We start from the raw sequence: 21,334 nt of genomic DNA, 5'->3' as shown, positions 1-21,334 counted from the left end.
AAGAGTAGTCCCCACTGGGATAGGTTATAACTACTTTCCCCATTAGACAGTATTTAAAGAATAAAAAAAAGGCAGAGACACCATTATAATATAATTATCCTATCCCCATTCACCACGTCATCCTCCAGAAAGGACATTGACTCAAGCTGTGGACTGTATTTGGTATGTTTTATTTATTCCACAGCTACTTCATGAGCCGTGTTCTTTTTCTTATTTACCATACACAGTACAAACTGAAGTTTGAACACATCTGGGTGATGGTGATATACTTCTGCCATCAACTGCCAATATGACACTCACACAAAGGATTTGTTGGACTGTTGGCTGCCCAAACATTGCTGGCAGTCTGTTCACTGCAAGTTGTTTGTCCGAGTCACTTGATCACAATGTACGTGTGACGTGCTGATGAGTTTTTAGGGGTGTATTGCATGAATCTGCAAGTGGTAGAAAAATATGCAACTCTCTTCTCACCTTTGATAAATAAAAACAGCCTCTTCATGGCAAAATAAATTACCCCAGGAGGCAAAGTCAACCACAAAGGACTCCAGCCAAGAAAGCACAAGACAAGAGTCGCTGACTTATCTCAAGTTGGAAGTTCCAAACCCAAGGTACATAATATTGACTGATCAACAGCAACTGCCCATCTGGCACAGAAATTAGATTTTGTCCTTGCTCTCTCTTGATTTCTGGCAAATAGAAAGAAGTTAGTGCAGAGCAGACACTGTAGATTAGGTGACATAAATTGAAGTTGGAGTGTACAGCAAATCTGGGCTATGATAAGCAGCAGAAAGTAGAACCTAGAAATGTTTTTAGTGAAGCAGTAAACATTGTTCCCCCTGTAAAATTAATTATCTATTAAATATTGTCACTGGGCCTCTAAGGGCATGCCACACAGCAAAGAAAAACCTGTGGCTGGCCTGTGCAGCCAACTTGGGCTCACAGGGCCCTGGCTGCAGGGCTGTTTCATTGCTATGTAGTCTTCCAGGCTCGGACTGAAGCCTGAGCTCTGGGACCCTCCCACCCCACAGCATCCTAGAGCCTGGGCTCCACCCTAAGCTTGGAAGTCTACGCAGCAGGGAAACAGCCCTGTGGCCCCAGCCCAAGTCGGCTGTCATGGGCCAGCCATGGGTTTTTCTCTGCTGTGTAGACATACCCTAAAATCCCTCCCATGCTCAGCTGAGGCACTCCCCCATCAGGAAACCACAGGGTTTGTAGCATACCTGACTCTAGAGTTGGCATTAGGTGCACAGCAGGTGTGTTGGGGGGCAATAGTTTTAGTTCCACAGATGACAGGTGTCTTTCTGAGCTTTGGAGGTGGATGGTGGTAGCTTCTGAATGACAATTTAGCCCTGCTTTCCAGAGCTGCTTTCCTAGCTCTGCTGCCAAAACTACGTAACTCTGGCTACATAACTACGTAAACTCCCCCCACCCCCCTTTTGCTGAACAGGGCCCTTAAATATTAAAAACATTCCGTTCATATGGATAGCATCTAAATTCTAAGAACCGGGCGGAAGAGCAAAGTCTGTCAGACTGAATAAAGCCTGAGGCTGTCTTAGAGTAGAAGCACAACTGTACTTTTGTCTAATTTACAGTACATTTTGAAATGTACTTAAGTCTTTTTCACTGCAGTCACTTATAATGGTCATTAGCGTACTCTGCATCAGCCTTCCTTGGTGCTCTCATGAGTCTGAACAGTAGCAATGTATTACCCACAGGGCCATGCATCTTCAGTGTCCAATAGCACAATGAATTCTCATTCACCACTGTATAGATATATATTTATTCTGATATATTAAAAACTGTTTTCCTGGAGACAGCCGTGCTGCCCTGATGAGAATTTAAGTACACAAATCTTCTTTCATTGTACAATATACATACCAAATTTTCCCTTGCATATCCACACAAATTAAAAATAGAGCAGACCTATTAGACCATCTTCTAGTCCAATAGTTCCCAACCAGAAGTACACGTACCCCTAGGGGTAAGCAGAGCTCTTCCAGGGGATACAGCAACTCATCTAGATATTTGTTAGTGCTTTTTATGTAGCCTTTTGTAAAACTATGCAAAGTCAGTACAAACTAAAACGTCATACGGACAAAATGAGAAAATAAGCAATTTTTCAGTAATAGTGTGCTGTGCCATTTTTGTATGTTTATGACTCATTTTGTACGCAAGTGGTTTTTAAGGGAGCTGAAACTTGGGGGTATACAAGACAAATCAGAAAGGGGTACAGTGGCCTGGAAAGATTGAGAACCACTGTTCTAGTCCATCCCTGCGCCAATGCAGAGTTGTGCCTTACCATAAGTTCTTCATGCTAAAGAAGGTCAAATAATACTAAGGGCCTGTTTACCTCTTTCCCATCTAAAACCCATGAGATGGGGCTTCTAGGCAGAGGAGCACTCAGGAGGAAACGGCTGTCAGAGTTTTCTCCAAATGGGTCTGGGGAACCCTATGAAACAAACCAGTTTCAACCCCAGAGTCCACGGGTCTCTTGAGATCTGCACTTGATGAGGACCGCATTTACTGAGGACCACCCTGGCTGAGATTCTGCGCAGGCCAGGCCTCCCCTTAAGCCTGTTCTCGGGACAGTTACCTGACAACACTTTTCCCTGAGTCAGTTCCCTTCAGTTGGCTTTTCATTGTACAGCCCTGTCTAAATTTTCACCAGTGTAATTATATTTATGTAATTTCCTGAATGTAGATAGGACCCTAAGCACTCTGTTACCTTTCTCTTTTATGTCTCCTAGACAAACTCTTGTATCTCATGTTTGTCCTTTTCAGACAAAACCGTGGGGGCATTCTGGATGTGAGTTCAACCAAAAACATTCCCCAAGACTCAGACACCTCCATTAGCTAATTGGATATCTTGGGAATGTGTAAGCCTTCAATATAGGAGACACTGTTGTTATACCACTCATCTTTAGAGTCCACGGAAAGGATTGTCCTTTGGTACTGAGGAATCACCGAACAGTGACTCATCACAGACACGTGCCCTGATGTTAAATCATGTAGAGTGAGTCACCTGATCTGATATGCTAATCAATGATAGAGCAAGAGGTCTGGAATGCCCAAGGGACAGAAGATGGTCGCTCCTCTCATAGTTATCTAACTGCCTGAGACGTATAGGCAATGTTTTCTGTCTGATAAAACTTTTGAACTTGTACCTTTAATGTTGGAAATAGCTTAGTTCCTCAGAATCATAACTTAGAAGCTATTTAGATTGTAGGCTCTTCAGGACAGGGAATGTCTTTTTGTTATGTCTGTGTGTACACTGCCTAGCACAATAGGGCCCTGATCCACAGCTGAGAGCTCAAAGTGCTACTGCAATATAAATGATGAAGTTATGCTTCCCTTGCTAAGTTTTGTAACCTTCCTAATTTTTGTAATGCCATGTGTCTCATTCTAGTGTAATCATTAGTTCTAGAGCTGATCAGAAAATTCCACACGCTTCAATGGTTCATTAGATATTGAAAAGCAAAACTGCCAGATTGTTTCTGCCTTTTGTTTCTTTTCCATTTTTTGACCAGTTGGTTGGAAAAATTCAGAAATTTTGGTGAGAGAAAACATTTTCATGAAATTAGTTTCTATTTTTGACCAGCTCTAATTAGTTCCTTGATTGTTATTTATGGACAACAAGAACCATAGATGATATGGAATAGTAATGATCCTTGATTAGTATCTGACCTGCTCCTTGTAGAAATAAAGATGTAATTAAAATTAGGGAAATAACACATTAAAAATTAATCAATGAGACATTTGAAAGACTATTTTTAGCAATATTCACCACCTTGAAAAGAACAGGATAAAACACATAATCAGCCAGTTCTTTAAAATGTCCAACAGTCAAAAAGAATTGTTGAAAGTTTCTTTTAACTATATATGGGAAAATATAGTACAGCTAATTAGATAAAGGCATGTCTTCTGAGGCTGACTAAATACGAAGAGCATTTCTAAAATAGTGTCCCCATCTACTGGATGCTGAAAGGAATGCAGTTCAGAAATCTGCAAACTTTGCTATCTGAGAGATATGGCTATCGTTCCATTAGGAAGTTGATGTCCCTCTACTTCTCTGAAATATCTTCAAAGACCGGAAAAATCTCTGAAAAGAGTGCTTTCCATCTCAGTAAGAAAGAGCTAGAAGTGTCCTACAGCTGTGAGCTCAGCTACAGCTTTATGAACCAGTCTAGGGCTGTGAATTCACCTCTCCCTCGGCTCCTGGACTCAGTGGTGCATTCCATACCTGAAACCAGGACCAGAAGGGCAGAGTTGTGATTTCAGTAGAGCTGGGATAGGAGGGCTATGATTTTTATCTTGCCTTCAGCTCAGGAAGCCAGTAGTACAGTCTGAAAAAGAGAACCAAGATCTGTTGAGCTGATGTGATTTAGGTGAATTGTCCTAAGGTACCACTGTCCCTGCCCATCCCAGAAATTGTGGGATTAAGGAGAACAAAACATTTTCTTCTCATGGTTGTTCTCCTCAAAATAGCCTCCTCCTTCCTCTGTGCTGTCTTCCTTTTAGATGCTTTGAGAAGGAGAAGAGTTTGTATTTTAACGACCTCAGACTCTTACACTTTCCCAGAATGCTTTGGCATAAAAAAGAGTGACAGCTAGGCCTGGTTTTGCCAACCCAGTGCCCCAAAATCATGGGTTAGCCCCTCCCCCCCCAAATCATGACACTGGCTTAAAAATCACAATGATTTAAAATATAGTAAGTTTGGATTTTTTCCCCCTTCTGGCTTTTGAGCATTCAAAGGCCACATTTTCAAGTTTTTTTTCTCTGCAATCCTGAGGGCTAGAAATTTACATTTCTAAAAATAGAAAGCTGAATTTCTCAGGTAACAACATGGCTTTGGGATCTGCAGTTTTTAATAAAAATACTAACTATCACAAGGCGGGGGGGGGGCAATCACAAGTGTTGCCAACTCTGTAAGCTAGAGAAATCCACAATTCAGGACCTGCTTCCTGTTGTTATTTGTACTACAGTAGCATGGAGAAGCCACAGCTGACATAAGGGACTCTTTGTACTAGCAACTGTACAGACACACAATAAGAGAAAGTCCATTCCCTGAGTTTAAAATCTAAACAGATGAACCAAACAAAGGGTGGAAGGAAGGAAGGAAGGAAGGAATTATTCCCTTTTTACAGATGGGGAACTGAGGCACAGATTGATTAAGCAATTTGCCTGATGATGGGATTGACTACCAGGGCGTATTTTTGTCACTCCCAGCAAGTATTAAACCATTTGAGAGCCTCCTTGGCTGAGTGGAGTTTATTAGGGGCCTGCTCTGGAGAGTTAATCTATGGCATTTATAGTGGGATTAGCCAAGAGAACCCTTAAGCCCTGACAACTATTTCAACACAGCTCAGTGGTGCCAGAGCTGGGAATTGACTTCACATCTGCCAAGGCCCAGTCAAGTTCTTTACACCATAAGACCATCTATCATTGTCTCTCCTCACCACAGTCCTGAAACTGAGTAACAACAGTCTTCTGGTACTAGCAGAGGAGCTCCTGTCCATGGTACCCTAACTAAAATCAAATGGGAAAACAACTCTCACTTGTAACTGAGCACTGACTTTCCTTCCCCAAGAGCTTTCGTCACTGCCTAGTGACAGCTTATGCTTCCTAAATCAGAAGCCTGGAAAATAGAGGAACATTGGCAGCCAGGAAAGCTTAGGACGGTACTAAGAAAGACTTCAGTCAGACTACTCATGCTTAAAATTAAACTTCTGAGTGCTTTTTCTGGATCAGGGCCAGTATGAATGGACACAGACATTTTAGTACCTGTTTAGTTCTATATCAGGGGTGGCAACCTGAGCCTGAGAAGGAGCCAGAATTTACCAATATACATTGCCAGAGAGCCACAGTAATACATCAGCAGCACCCACATCAGCTCCCCCCTGCTCCTAGCGCCTCCCACCCACCAGCAGCCCTGCTAATCAGTGCCTCTCCTTACCTCCCAATCAGCTGTTTCATGGCATGCAGAAAGCTCTGTGGGGGAAGGGGAAGGAGCGAGGGCACGGCAGGCTCAGGGGAGGGGGTGGGAAGGGGTGGAGTGGGGGCAGGGCCTGTGGCAGAGCCGGGGGTTGAGCAATAAGCACCCCTCGGCACATTGGAAAGTTGGAACCTGTAGCTCCAGCCCCGGAGTTGGTGCCTATACCAGGAGCCGCATGTTAACTTCTGAAGAGCCGCATGTGGCTCTGGAGCCACAGGTTGGCCACCCCTGGTCTATATAAAAATGTTGCCTAAAAATATTGTGATGGGATAAAGTCACCTCTTGCTGGCTATCTGTATATCATAGGGAGAATTACCTGACTGGATTGTTGTATGGGATCTTCTGCATTTGTGAAAATCATATTGGGCATTTAGCGCATTTTTTGTTAGACTAAAAGGAGTAGTTGCTAGCTCAAGCAAACAACTGTCTCATCTCTTCCAGACAGGCCTGGGGGAGGGATGAAATATGATGCTATTATATATTCGTAAAGCTAGAGAGAGAAAAATAAAGTCACTTTCAATGTATAAAGTACTGTAAGTAGCCTTTTTAATTTTTTCAGTTACCCGCATATCCTCTCCTGCCCACCAAAATTACATTACAAGCGCTGAGAATGCTCAGGGAGAGCAGACTAATATCCCTCAAATCATCAAAGCCACCAATATATCCAATGACACTTCTCAAAAGCATCAAAGCTCAAGGACTATGTATTATGTTGAGTGGTTTAGTACGGGACATAGAAGGGTAGGGGGGGAAAAAACAACATTTCAGCCCCTGCATCCTTTCTGAAGATTAGTTCAAATTGAGGGACGCCACAGAAAATTGTTGCAGGGGATGGTGATGTGGAATTTCACCCCTATCCTGCTCTCCCATCTGTAGTATTAAACCACTTGATACAATATATAAATACTTGAGCTTTGGTGCTTCGTTCTTGAAGTACCAGAGGATTTGTTCGAGTTTCTGGAGCCTAGAGTTTTCAACTAGAGGAACTTTAGATAAAGAGGATCAAGCCATAATTCTCTGATTGAATCAAGTGCTTGACAAAGAATTTCAAACAAAAGAATGTAGCAGTAACTTGTTACAGCTCAATACAATGGTTCTCAAACTGTGGGTCGGGACCCCAAAGTGGGTTGCACCTCATTTTAATGGGGTCTCCAAGGGCTGGCATTAGCCTTGCTGGGGCCCAGGGCCAAAATTCGAGCCCCAATGCCGTAGGTTACAGCCTCCCACCCCACCCCAGGGCTGAAGCCCTTGAGATTCGGCTTTGCCCCGCCTTCCCCCACCAACAGTGGAGGGCTCTGACTTTGGCTTTGGCCCTGCCTCTCCTGCCCGGGGCAGCAGGGCTTAGGCAGGCTCAGGCTTCGGTCCCCACTCCTGGGGTCATGTAACAATTTTTATTGTCAGAAGGGGGTTGTGGTGCAATGAAGTTTGAGAACCCCGGCTTAATATATAGGGGTCCAATTTTCAAGCTTGGGTGTGTATTTTGGATGCTCAGATTGGCATGTAAGGGACAGATTCTGCATACTCTCACTTGCACAAATAGTCTGTTTATGTGAGTCTGCAGAATGAAGCCTCCTAGGTACCTAAAATGGCCATTTGGGTGTTTTTGGAGCACATAACGGAGGGTATGTCTACACTGCAATCCGAGGTGTGATTACAGCAAGGGTAGACACACCCATGCTAACATGGCTAAAAATAGCAGTGGTAGCATGGACTTCAGCAGAGGCTGTACAAACCCACCTGTGACCCCAGATACACACTCATGTTACTAGCCTCATTGTCTGATTGCCCAATCCCCCAGAAGTTAGCACCCATGGTGACCGTCCTGCTTGCCTATCCCCAGAACCAGTCCTATGGGTATTCCTCCCATAGTCTGATTTGTTCCAGTTTATGGTATGTAGGAAGGAATCTCTCTTCCAAAAAGAGAAAGAAACAGACAAACTCATAACCATAACTGTAATAATAATGACAAGTTTCAGAGTAGCAGCCGTGTTAGTCTGTATCCGCAAAAAGAAAAGAAGTACTTGTGGCACCTTAGAGACTAACAAATTTATTTGAGCATAAGCTTTCATGAGCTACAGCTCACTTCATTGGATGCATGCAGTGGAAAATACAGTGGGGAGATTTATGTACATAGAGAACATGAAACAATGGGTGTTACCATACACACTGTAACGAGAGTGATCACTTAAGGTGAGCTATTACCAGCAGGAGAGCGGGGCGGGGGGATGAACCTTTTGTAGTGATAATCAATGTGGGCCATTTCCAGCAGTTGACAAGAACATCTGAGGAACAGTGGGGGGGGTGTAAAAATGGGGAAATAGTTTTACTTTGTGTAATGACCCATCCACTCCCAGTCTCTATTCAAGCCTAAGTTAATTGTATCCAGTTTGCAAATTAATTTCAATTCAGCAGTCTCTCGTTGGAGTCTGTTTTTGAAATTTTTTGGTGGACTACAAGCCGCCAGGAACAGTATCCCCGATAACGTCACGGCAAACCTGGTGGCTGAACTTTGTGACTTTGTCCTCACCCATAACTATTTCACATTTGGGGACAATGTATACCTCCAAATCAGTGGCACTGCTATGGGTACCCGCATGGCCCCACAGTATGCCAACATTTTTATGGCTGACTTAGAACAACGCTTCCTCAGCTCTCGTCCCCTAATGCCCCTACTCTACTTGCACTACACTGATGACATCTTCATCATCTGGACCCATGGAAAAGAAGCCCTTGAGGAATTCCACCATGATTTCAACAATTTCCATCCCACCATCAACCTCAGCCTGGACTATTCCACACAAGAGATCCACTTCCTGGACACTATGGTGCTAATAAGCAACCTCAGCCTGGACTAGTCCACACAAGAGATCCACTTCCTGGACACTATGGTGCTAATAACTGATGGTCACATAAACACCACCCTATACTGGAAACCTACTGACCGCTATTCCTACCTCCAGCTTTCATCCAGACCACACCACATGATCCATTGTCTACAGCCAAGCTCTACAATACAACTGCATTTGCTCCAACCCCTCAGACAGAGACAAACACCTACAAGCTCTCTATCAAGCATTCTTACAACTACAATACCCACCTGCTGAAGTGAAGAAACAGATTGACAGAGCCAGAAGAGTACCCAGAAGTCACCTACTACAGGACAGGCCCAACAAAGAAAATAACAGAACGCCACTAGCCATCACCTTCAGCCCCCAACTAAAACCTCTCCAACGCATCATCAAGGATCTACAACCTATCCTGAAGGACGACCCATCACTCTCACAGATCTTGGGAGACAGGCCAGTCCTTGCTTACAGACAGCCCCCCAACCTGAAGCAAATACTCACCAGCAACCACACACCACACAACAGAACCACTAATCCAGGAACCTATCCTTGCAACAAAGCCCGTTGCACATATCTAGTCAGGGGACACCATCATAGGGCCTAATCACATCAGCCACACTATCAGAGGCTTGTTCACCTGCACATCTACCAATGTGATATATGCCATCATGTGCCAGCAATGCCCTTCTGCCATGTACATTCGTCAAACTGGACAGTCTCTACGTAAAAGAATAAATGGACACATTCAAAAAACAGTTGGAGAACACTTCAATCTCTTTGGTCACTCGATTACAGACCTAAAAGTTGCATTTCTTCAACAAATAAACTTCAAAAACAGACTCCAATGAGAGACTGCTGAATTGGAATTAATTTGCAAACTGGACACCATTACATTAGGTTTGAATAGAGACTGGGAGTGGATGGGTCATTACACAAAGTAAAACTATTTCCCCATTTTTATTCCCCCCCCCCCGCCACTGTTCCTCAGATGTTCTTGTCAACTGCTGCAAATGGCCCACCTTGACTATCACTGCAAAATTACCCCCCGCTCTCCTGCTGGTAATAACTCACCTTAAGTGATCACTCTCATTACAATGTGTATGGTAACACCCATTGTTTCATGTTCTCTATGTATATAAATCTCCCCACTGTATTTTCCACTGAATGCATCCAATGAAGTGAGCTGTAGCTTACGAAAGCTTATGCTCAAATAAATTTATTAGTCTCTAAGGTGCCACAAATACTCCTTTTCTTTTTGTAATAATAATATCTTGCTGAACTATTGTGCTGATAAGAATGGGGACATCAGTAAAAGTTCATTTCTTTCAGATAATTAGATCCTGCTGACATTTTCTGTGGGAGAAAGTTGAGCAGAGCCAGTCGCTCTAAGTTCAAATACCAGAAATGAATATGAAATAATTGCAGCTTACCATAAATAAAGCTGACACACAGCAATGCTTATTTTAGTCATGAATTTGTTTTCCAAAGCCTGCAGTTTAATAGAGGAAAACCCTTCCTTTTTTCCAAATTAACTGAACATGATTTGGTTGGGCTATGTAGGCCATAAAGTTGCACCAGGTTATCCTGCCACATGAGGAGCAGAGTTTGGGTCCTCAGCTGGGTCCTGAGTTACTGGAGTTGGCAGAAAGTTGGGAGCACTGTGCAGGCTGTGTGTTCAGTGAATGAGAAGGAGGGACCTCTCCTAAAGGAATATAACTGTTAACACTTCTAGTAACTGTGACAGACTCCAGACAGAGCCATGTCCAGCTCATGTTAGCCAGAAGTTGGGTCACCAAAGTGCAGGGGCAAGATTCTGAAAGACTCTCACATGCATATTTTCCCATTCTGTGCAATATAGGAGTGATCATGTACCATTGAAGTCAGTGGCAATTTTGTCATTGATTTCAGTTGACACAGGCTAAGGCCCAACGCCTTTAGGCACCAAGAAACATGAGAAAAGTAATTGGTCTACTAGTAATCAATCTCCTGAAATTTGGAATATAGTCCAGAGGTTAGAAGATTAGACTGAACACGAGAGGTTCTGTTCTCATCTCTGCCACTGACTTGCTGTTCTCAATTTCCTCTTCTATAAAAAAGTACTGGTGAAAAAGCGATGTTGCAAAGCTTAATATGGGTAAGGTGCTTTGAGATCTGCATACGAAAGGCACTATATAAGTGCAAAGGATTCTTTCCTCAAAATGTAACAAATGTGGTGCAGCACAGCTCTTTTAAACATAAACATCATAAAAAAACTGTACTGTACTATAAACATGAACTCCACTCCCCACCAGCTCATTAAGATGGTGAACAGTCATTCGTATTAAACATCTTTAAACTAGGAATGGGCAAACTTTAGAAAATAGAAGAAACCATTCTCCCCAATCATTTGTCCTTTTTCTCCTGATTAAACTGCGTTGTCATTTTGGAATGTTCAGTTTCTTTCACCTTGGCTCCAGTACTGGAAGGGTCATACATTTTGCAAGGAACCCTAGCCTTTCAAGATTTCCAGCCCAAGAGATTTAGACAATCTTTGGATGTAAGCATCCAAACTTTTGGATGCAAGTCTGAAGCAAACTCAAGGTATGAACATTCAGTGATTTGCCCACCCCTAGTTTAGAGTCCGATCCAAAGCACAAGAGAGCCAAAACACACTTGTTTATTTCTCACAGGGGTAGCCATGTTAGTCTGGATCTGTAAAAGTGGCATAGAGTCCTGTGGCACCTTATAGACTAACAGACATATTGGAACATAAGCTTTTGTGGGTGATGCATGCATCCGACGAAGTGGGTATTCACCCACGAAAGCTTATGCTCCAATACATCTGTTAGTCTATAAGGTGCTACAGGACTCTTTGCCGCTTGTTTATTTCTGTCTACTGTTGCATAGCTATATTGTTACCATTTGTGTTGTGGTAGTGTATAGTGGCAAAATCAGGGGCCCACTGTGCTAAGCACTTGCATACATATAAACAAAAGAAAAAATGACCCCGGCCTCAAAGAGATTAGACTCTAAGTAATCAAGCATAATTTGGAGCTGCATTTGAAAAGTGACTAGTGAATTTGGGTGCCTCAATTTTTGGGTGGTCAATCTGAGACACTGAAAGGGGGCCAGATGTGTAGAAGTCTCAAGCAAACACCCACTGAAAATTAGGCCTTTGAAGTTGTCTCAAGCGAGGCACCTATAAACTGAGGCATCCAAAATCACTAGTTACTTTTGAAATTTTATGCCCTGGTATGATTAAAGTTTGCTATTTAGTACTTTTGAGGATCACTGCATTACAGTGCTTACAATTACAATACATTATAATTCAGCTCTTTGGTATGTGATCACCAAGTTTGTAAGCTATGCAAGATCTTTATATTGCTGTATTTGATGAGTTAAACCATTAAAAAGAGAAGTTAAATACAAAAATATGATGCTGTGTGTACAATTTATTTCTCATCCTCTTAAGACATTATATAGTCTGCAAAACACACTGGATGTTTTTACTTCAGTTCCAGCTCCGTATAAAATTTTAAATGAGGAATATGACTCTTAGAGCTCTGTAAACCTGTATCTTTGGACATTTTACTTAGTTTCCCAGATGCAATAAATTGTCTCTGGAAGATCCACACCATCACCCAGACATTAGCTTGTCAACATGAGTAATAAAGTGCATAAACATTGTTTCATCTTTTCCATGGTAAGTTGCCTGAATAATATCAGAAGGGTCAGATCCCTTTGATGTATAGCTTGTATACTTTGTAAATGGCTCCTCCACAAACAACCTGACAAACTCAAGGTAACTGGACATTCCTTTTAAGCCCAGACCCAGTTTGCCGGTTGATACTTACATGCATCAACATTAAAATATTGCAATTAGTGAAATGAATGTTTGGTAACTGCCTTCACGGAAACAATCAAAGACTGATTGTTCTGAAAGATGTGGAAGCTATTAGGGAATCACATGCTGTATTAGAAATGTTGATCCCGCTTCACTAAACAGCTTGGCATTTCCACCCTTGCTTTTTACTGACAAGGCTATCAGAAATGGCACATTTGTCACTTATAATTGAAAAGTGGCTATCTGTTTTCTCAGACCTTCCTTTCACTTAGGTGTCTGGTTTGATATGAAAATCATACTTATGCCTGGCTCATCTGAACATTAAATTCAGTTTTCTAATGTTTGCTGCTAACTTTATGCAGGAGAACACACCGTGTTTCTTTCGCATGCTGCCTGGCATGGACAGGGAAGAACAACCAGCACAGGAATCATTTGTGTCAATGCATTTTGGGGGTCTGAGGGATCGATAAGGATCCATAAGTAAAAAATTAAAATCAATGTACTCTTTAAGATTGTCAGCTTCTGTCAATGGTAGAAATAAGGCCAGATTTTTCAAAGTTCGGCACGTACAATTTGCCTACTGTAGTCTCAGATACCAGATATGTGTACTGTAGCGGGCTGGTTACCTGCTCAGGCCCTGACAGGGCTGAGGCCAGGCTGGGGAGAGGGCTGGGGCTGTGGGGAAAAGCCCAGCCAGATTAAGGGAGCAGCTGCAGCTATGGCCAGCTCAATCAGGCCCAGCTGGCCCCTATAAGAGGCTATGAGCCAGGAGCCCAGTCAGTCTCCCTCTGCCTGTAGAGGGAGAAGGGCTTGGCTGCAAGGTGCTGAGCAGGACACCCAGATTGGAGCAGGACTGGGGAAGGGCCAGAGGAGCTGGGAGCTCTGGCCTGGAAAGCCTCAGGCTGCAAGCCTGACTACAGGCCAAATGGGTGCAGGATAGCAGAGGGGCAGCCCACGGGTAGGCGGAGGCAGCAAGTCCAAAACCCCCTTGCCTGTGATGAGTGGCATATACGCTGTAGTCTGTCCCTAATATAAGGGGCTAAGTGGGGACTGGCAGTAGCCCAGTCTGAGGTGAGGTGGGGTTAGAGGGTGGGGGTTCCCCTGGGTGGGGAGACCCAGAACCTGAGAGTGTGGGAGGTACTGCCAGGGGGCCAGCACCCCAGAGAAAGGGGCACCGGGTCCTGGGAGGGACACAGGGGCCTGTGGTAAGGCGTATCACCGGCCTGCAGAGGGTGCTCTGGGGCTGGAGGAGTTAATTCCCAATGACTACCAGCAGGAGATTCCACAGGGGTGAGTCCAAACCTTTACGTGCACAAATCCGGTATTTGGGCACAAAAGTAGCTAGCTTTATACCTAACTGGTCAAGAGCACATACAAATACCTAATTTCATGCACAGCAGGGACAGTCATTTGATTCTGTGTTTGCATAGCCCCTAGCACTATAGGGTCCTGGTCCATGACCAGGGCAACTAGGTATTATGATGATGATGGAGATAATAAAATAGGTACATGCAAATATATGCCTTCAGTTGTCCTTGCCTAACTTGAAAATCTGACTCCTAATAATGAACAAGGCCAGTGATGGGCACAAGAGAACTGCATGAAGGGTCAGATTCTGTTAGCCTTACTTGCATTGAAAGTACCAGTTTACTCTGCGCATAATACTATGGATTTCAATGGAACTACTTGCAGACTTTGATACTACTCAATATGAATAAGGGTAGCAGAATAGAGACCTAATAGAGACCTAAGTAATTATACTCATGTTCAAAGTATTAAGCTGAATAAGTCATTCCTATTTGGCTGTATTTATTTGTAGCGGGGTGCATGGACCCTTTAAGAATAAAAGGGATCAGAAGACCCTATTCAAGGGCAGTGGGAATAAACTATGGGTTCATCTACACAGCAAAACAAAAAACACACAGCAGCCAGTCTGAAAGCCCAGGGCATCTGACTTGGGCTCAGACTGCCTGGGTAAAATAACAGTGCAGACATTCGGGCTTGGGCTGGAGCCTGGGCTCTGAGACCCTCACTGCATTTCAGACCCTGGGTTCCGTTCCCAACCCGAACCTCTACGCTGTTATTTTTAGCCCATTAGCATGAGCCTGAGTCAGTTGACCCAGAGTCCGTGACTCACGATTATGGGTCTTTGCTGGCTGGGTAGACATACCCGAAGGTCCAGAAAAGTGGAAGAGAGGAAGCCATCCTGGGGACTTTGAAGTTGGATGAGGGTGGGGAAAACCCCGGGACAATATTCTTTTTAAGGATCTGGGATTAGGAGCCCTATAGTATAGGTTGGGGCAGGGCTCTGCTCTCTTCCAGCCAATTGGAAGGCGCTCTCTGGAGGAGGGCAGTATAAAGACTGCCTTTTGTCTCCGAACACTGACAGGAGACACTGACAGGAGAAGGAAGCTATAGCAAGAAAGGGATGGAAACTGACAGCGGCTGGTGGAGCAGACTGACAGAGAAAGAGCTCTGGGAGTGGCCAAAGCACTGGAGCTAAGTATGAACTGTTCAGTTATGATTATGGATGTTGTGTTGGGGACTCATCGAGGATCGTTTGGATTATTTTGTGATTGTGGGCTGTTTGGAGCACTTCAGGGGCCCACAAGAGAGGGCTGCCAGCGGCAGGGTGCCTGCAAAGCAAGCTATGAGCGGGGCACTTAGTAAGAGGCCACCCCACTACATTATATTTTACAAAACACTTTTAAGTCAACTGTTCCTTCATACTTGAAATGAGAGTTCTTTTGCACAAAAACATTGTTTCCACAGCTTGTCATTTCTTGTCCTCCCTTTGATATTACTTTCAGATCTTTGTTTCTGAATGACTGCATCTGTCGTAGCCCAGCTGCTCCTTCTAAATGATCCTGCAGCAAAGTCATCATCATTATCTTGTTTGAGACACATTGACTGGCTGCTATAGAAAGGAATGAGATGTCACCAGCTCAGCATTACAGATTCTCTGCAGGGTACAGCAAGAAGGGAAAGGATGGGGTGGGAAAGCGAAAAGCCCTTATGTGAATACCAATAGCTTCAATTAGAAGCAAATGTGACAAGAAAATTATGAGGCACATGGGACAAGTAAATGGTTTTATATACTCCAGTACATTTAAAAGCTTCCCCCTCTAGGATGTGTCCACAAGTTCCCTATCATTGTGAGCTATTGTCTTATCTAAATGTTGTCAAACAGAAATAGGTTGTGACTGATGCAGAGGGGGGGGGGGATTTTAATAGATTCATACAACTTAAAGCCAGAAGGGACCATTAATCTGACCACTTGTATAACAAAGGCCATAGAAGTTCATCCAGTTAGTTCTGTACTGAGTCCAAAGACTTGTGTTTGACTGAAGCACACCTTCCACCAGGGCATCCAGTCTTGAACTGAAGATTTCAAAATATGGAGAATCCACCACTTCCCTTGGTAATTTGTTCTGGTGGTTAATCCCCTTCTCTGTTAAAAATGCGTGCTTTATTTCTAATTTGAATTTGTCTGTTTTTAACTTCCAGCCATTGGTTCTTCTCATGCATTTCTCCGCTAGATTAAAAGCCCTAAATACCCCATATTTTCTCCTTGTAAATGTACTTATACACTGTAATAGAGTCACTTTGTTGTCACCTTTTTGATCAGATAAACAGATTGGGCTCCTTCAGACTGTCACTGTAAAGGCATTTTCTCCAACCCCTGAATCATTCTGGGGGCTCTTCTCTGCACCATTTTTTCAACATCCTTTTTTAATATGCACACCAGAACTGGACACTGTATTCAAGTATTAGTCTCACCGATACTGTATGTAGGGGTAAATTCCCCTCTGTACTGCTGCTCACTCCTTCCCAGTTTATACATCCAATGACTGCATTAGACCTCTTTGCCACAGCATCAGACTACTGTAGGAAATTAGAAGACCAAAACAAGTTCACCTGAGAAGCAGTAAACATAACCTTGGCCAGATCTCTGGAATATGTATACAGATATTATTGAAGTACTGGTTAGAAAGACACATTCTGTTGCCAGCACTGACTAATTTGAGTGAAAATAGTTGTTGTGAAAAGATCTTATGCTTATACACATATAGTGGAGAGGAAAAAGAGACACACTTATTTAGTGGCTATCCAATACAAAACAGCATTGGAGCATTACATTATAAATTAAGATAGTTCCCTTTTAAAGGCTTCCTCCCTATCTTGCATGATTGACAGGGCTGGAGGGGTGGGGCTAGAGCCACCACCAGGGCCTCTCTGGCCTCTTCCTCGGCTGTGCGGGGCTTATATACCCCATCACCCTGATCACATGCTAACATTTCTTCCTTTTGTCAGTGACTGGGACATGGGGGGTTATATCTAGTGGTTGGGACAGGAGTCAGGCCTAATGGTCAGAGCAGGAGTCAGTAGCCAGGAATTGGAGACCAGGGTCAGAGCCACAGTCAGAGACTAGGAGAAGAGTCAAGGGTCACAGCTGGAGTCAGGAACCAGGGTCAAAACCACAGTCAGAAGCCAGATGCCAAAGACAAGGATCAGAGCCAGGAGTTGGAGCCCAGCATCAGAACCTGCAAGGGCAGGGCTTGGAACAAGGCAGGTGCATGGCTGAGAACAAGCAGGCACGGAAGCTATCACGGACATGGGCAAATGCTTTGATTAATCACTGAACTGCTGCTGTGCTTAAGAGTTGGTCTGCTGACCCTTCCAACTAGCCAGGGGGTACAGCCAATCAGGCAGCCTACTATATGCCAGCTCGTTAGATTGTCTGGAGATTAGATCTGCTGCAGGCCCTGATTCCTGACACCGTTAGGACATCCCTACTTCTTCTTGGGTCAGCCTCTCTGTCTGTCTTCAATCTTTGTCTGTTGAACTCTCTTATCCACTTAGTTGTCAAGACTGCACTTCACTTGACTAAGCCATCTGAGCCTGCATGCCCTCCTTTGTTTCGTTTTTGGGGGTTACTTTGAGCATGTCTCCAATGGACCACATTCATCATGTGGTCTTTCTTGCTTACACCATTCATCTACCCCAACACTGACATTTCTGTGCTTGCTCATGTTTATTCTTTGTTGCCCAACACTCACCACTATATAGTAAAACTGGACTGACCACTGGTTTATAGATGCGGCAAAGAGTCCTATAGCACCTTACAGACTAACAGATGTATTGGAGCATAAGCTTTCATGGGTGAATACCCACTTCTTCAGATGCATGTAGTGGAAATTTCCAGAGGCAGGTATAAATATGCAAGCAAGAATCAGGCTAGGGATAACGAGGTTAGTTCAATCAGGGAGGATGAGGCCCTCTTCTAGCAGTTGAGGTGTGAACACCAAGGGAGGAGAAACTGCTTTTGTAGTTGGCCAGCCATTCACAGTCGTTGTTTAATCCTGAGCTCATAGTGTCAAATTTGCAAATGAACTGAAGCTCAGCAGTTTCTCTTTGAAGTCTGGTCCTGAAGTTTTTTTGCTGCAGGAAGGCTACCTTTAAATCTGCTATTGTGTGTCCAGGGAGATTGAAGTGTTCTCCGACTGGTTTTATAATTCTTGAAGTCTGATTTGTGTCCATTTATCCTTTTACGTAGGGGCTGTCCAGTTTGGCCAATGTACATAGCAGAGGGGCATTGCTGGCACATGATGGGGTATATTACATCAGTGGACGTGCAGGTGAATGAACTGGTAATGGTGTGGCTGATCTGGTTTGGTCCTGTGATGGTGTCACTGGTGTAGATATGTGGACAGAGTTGGCATCAAGGTTTGTTGCATGGATTGGTTCCCGAGTTAGAGTTACTATGGTGCGTTGTGTCATTGCTGGTGAGAATATGCTTCAGGTTGGCAGGTTGTCTGTGGGCGAGGACTGGCCTACCTCCCAAGGCCTGTGAAAGTGAGGGATCATTGTCCAGGATGGGTTGTAGATCACTGATGATGCGGTGGAGAGGTTTTAGCTGAGGACTGTATGTGATGGCCAGTGGTTTATAGATGTTCCCTTTAAATCTTACTAGTCTCTTTCTGTCACATACTACCCCACTTATATCTCTCCATTTGAACCCGTCATTTATTATCCTAGCTCTAACTTCATCCTCCATTTTTCCAGTTTCTGGAAACCAAATGCTTGAAACTTCGCATTGTCAGTATTGTCAGCCCATCTACTTTCAAGGATAATTCTTCAGTGTTACAGTGTATACAAAATTCTGCAAATTATTTCTTAAATTAAAATGGCTAAGAAATTTTTTTATGTTTCATAAAACTTTAAAGTAATGGACAACATGGGCCATATTCTCTTAGCCATTGTAACTGTTTTACCTTGTTCTGACAACAAAAATCAGTCTGAAACCTAACTAGCCACTGGCAGGTCCTCCCTGCATAGGAGAATTCTCCAGTGGCATTGGGTCACAGTAACAGCTTGCCAGGATAAGGGTCGTGGCCAAATGCTTCTGCTCACTGGCTATCCCAAGCTGCCTGAACAACCCTTCGATGTGCTTGGCAGCCTGGCGGAGCAAGGAAGCTAACAAATCAGCTGCCTCCTCCTCCTTCTTTTCTTGTTGTTGAATATCAGAGTAAATTTCCATGGATATAAACCGCACGCCAGTTAGATCTGCCACTGGGGCAGACTCGTATAAAAAGGTTGGTGTGTTGGGATGTTTTTCCCTGAGTAACTCTAGTTTACTTAACTAGTCATAGATTCATAGATATTTAGGTCAGAAGGGACCATTATGATCATCTAGTCTGACCTCCTGCACAACGCAGGCCACAGAATTTCACCCACCCACTCCTGCAAAAAACCTCACACCTATATCTGTGCTATTGAAGTCCTCAACTCGTAGTTTAAAGACTTCAAGGTGCAGAGAATCCTCCAAAGCTGTGAGACTACACCAGGCAAAACCTGTCTTCCTAATTCTGCTTCCTGGTTTGCATTCTTGCTCCTGGGCACATGCAAGGTCCTTCATTTGTGCACAGAGGTGGAGGGATGTGTAGTCACTAAATGTCCAGATGTTTAGATGCTTATCGGAACCAAACTCTCAACTATTTAAGAGTCATCCTATCCATTGCTGAGCCTCAATGGCTTTTTCTATTGGTAAAATATTTCAGTGTGCCATTTTTCCTCCTCCATGTTATACCAAGGCTAAATTTTAAAGGCATTTAGGTACCTAAAGATGCAGATAGGCGGCACCTAGCTACATTTTTAGGCACTAGATACACTTATAAATTTGACCCTAAGTGCTTTTAAAGTTCACACTCCTCTTTCCCTTTACCTGATGTTAATTAGAGTGGATAACATGGAATAGCCCATTGCTTCTGGTTCTTATGCTAAATAAGATCCTTTCAGTGCCCCTTGCTGTCCCCCAAGTGATTGATTCCAAAGTGGGGTCATTTTAGTAATGCAGATGGTTATCACAAAGTACTCCTTTTTGAGTATCATGTTGGAATACTCAGAGTCTCCCTGACTCTGGATTCTTCCCTTTCCTCTGGATTTAACATTTGAAGAATTTTTTTTTTTAAAGATTGATTTATCACAAAAGAGGGTTTAAGTGTGGGCTTGATCTAACCAGCGGCACCGCCCTAATGACTGGGAAATGTGTTCAGCCTGCTGTCAACTAGCCTCCTGGCTACAGAAACCACATTGGGCCCCAGGAAGAAGGGAATTCTAATGAAAGACAAGTTCAGTATAAAAGGAGTGATGGACCAAGTAGGATTTTTTTGTAAGGGGAGATGGAAAGTATTGGAGGGCGGGGGGAACAGTGATTTTTGTTTTCTCTCTTCTCTTTAAACTTAGCTAGGCACTGTATCAGTTAAACAGAGGGTTAAAGGAATAAGCTGCCTAGAGATTAACATTTACCAGGCCTGAGAACTTCAGTACAGAAATAACAGAAAGGACTGAAAACAAGAGTTTGTAAATGGAGGAGGTCTTAAGATTTATAGAGTCAGTTTATACGGGGGGCAGGGTTCATTTACCATTCCCCAAATGCCCAATCCTCATTCTACATTTGAGTTAGTGTTTCTGCTGCTTAGTTCACATCTCTACATTTTAAAAACAGCCGTTCTGAATGCAGCAGAAATAATTTTTAGGTTCCTGAACCTAGAGATCTGTTCTCACATTCTCACACGCCACTATGTTTGTCTAACCCTTCTGTCATATTTTATATTGTCACCCCCTTCGTGTGAATTAAAAAATCCTAATCCTTTATGCATATTGTTTAGTTTACCAGTAATTAAGAGTCCATTGGCAAGTTAGGAAAAATTAAAGTCTGAACCTTAAAAAATCTCCCTAATTCTACTCTCTCATAATCTGATTCTGTACCGTGTCATTAAAAATACAGTCGAACTCCACAGTAGAATGTGTACAACATCATCCTAAAGTAAAGCAGCATGAAACTCATGAATTCTTTTTCAGCCTCAATCTTGGAGCCCAGATGCTCAAAGGTATTTAGACTACTAACTTCTGTAGGACCTAGGCCCCATCTATAGGGACAGTCTGTTTCTCGTTTCCTTTAGTTTCCCCCAGCAGTGCCCCTGAAAGAACTAGCTATCAGGCAACATGCCTGTAACCCTGTATGCATAATTGACTTTCCCCAATGGATTGGTCTGCTTACTAGACCTAACACCAAACAAGACACTAAAGGCAAAACCTTAATTTTACCCTCAAACATTACTGCCCATACCCTTGCTTTTATTGAGTAAGAAGTAAGTTGCAACAAATAAA

Source organism: Lepidochelys kempii, chromosome 1, assembly GCF_965140285.1.
Source record: "Lepidochelys kempii isolate rLepKem1 chromosome 1, rLepKem1.hap1, whole genome shotgun sequence".
Taxonomy (NCBI): domain Eukaryota; kingdom Metazoa; phylum Chordata; order Testudines; family Cheloniidae; genus Lepidochelys; species Lepidochelys kempii.
This window is presented reverse-complemented; position numbering follows the sequence as displayed.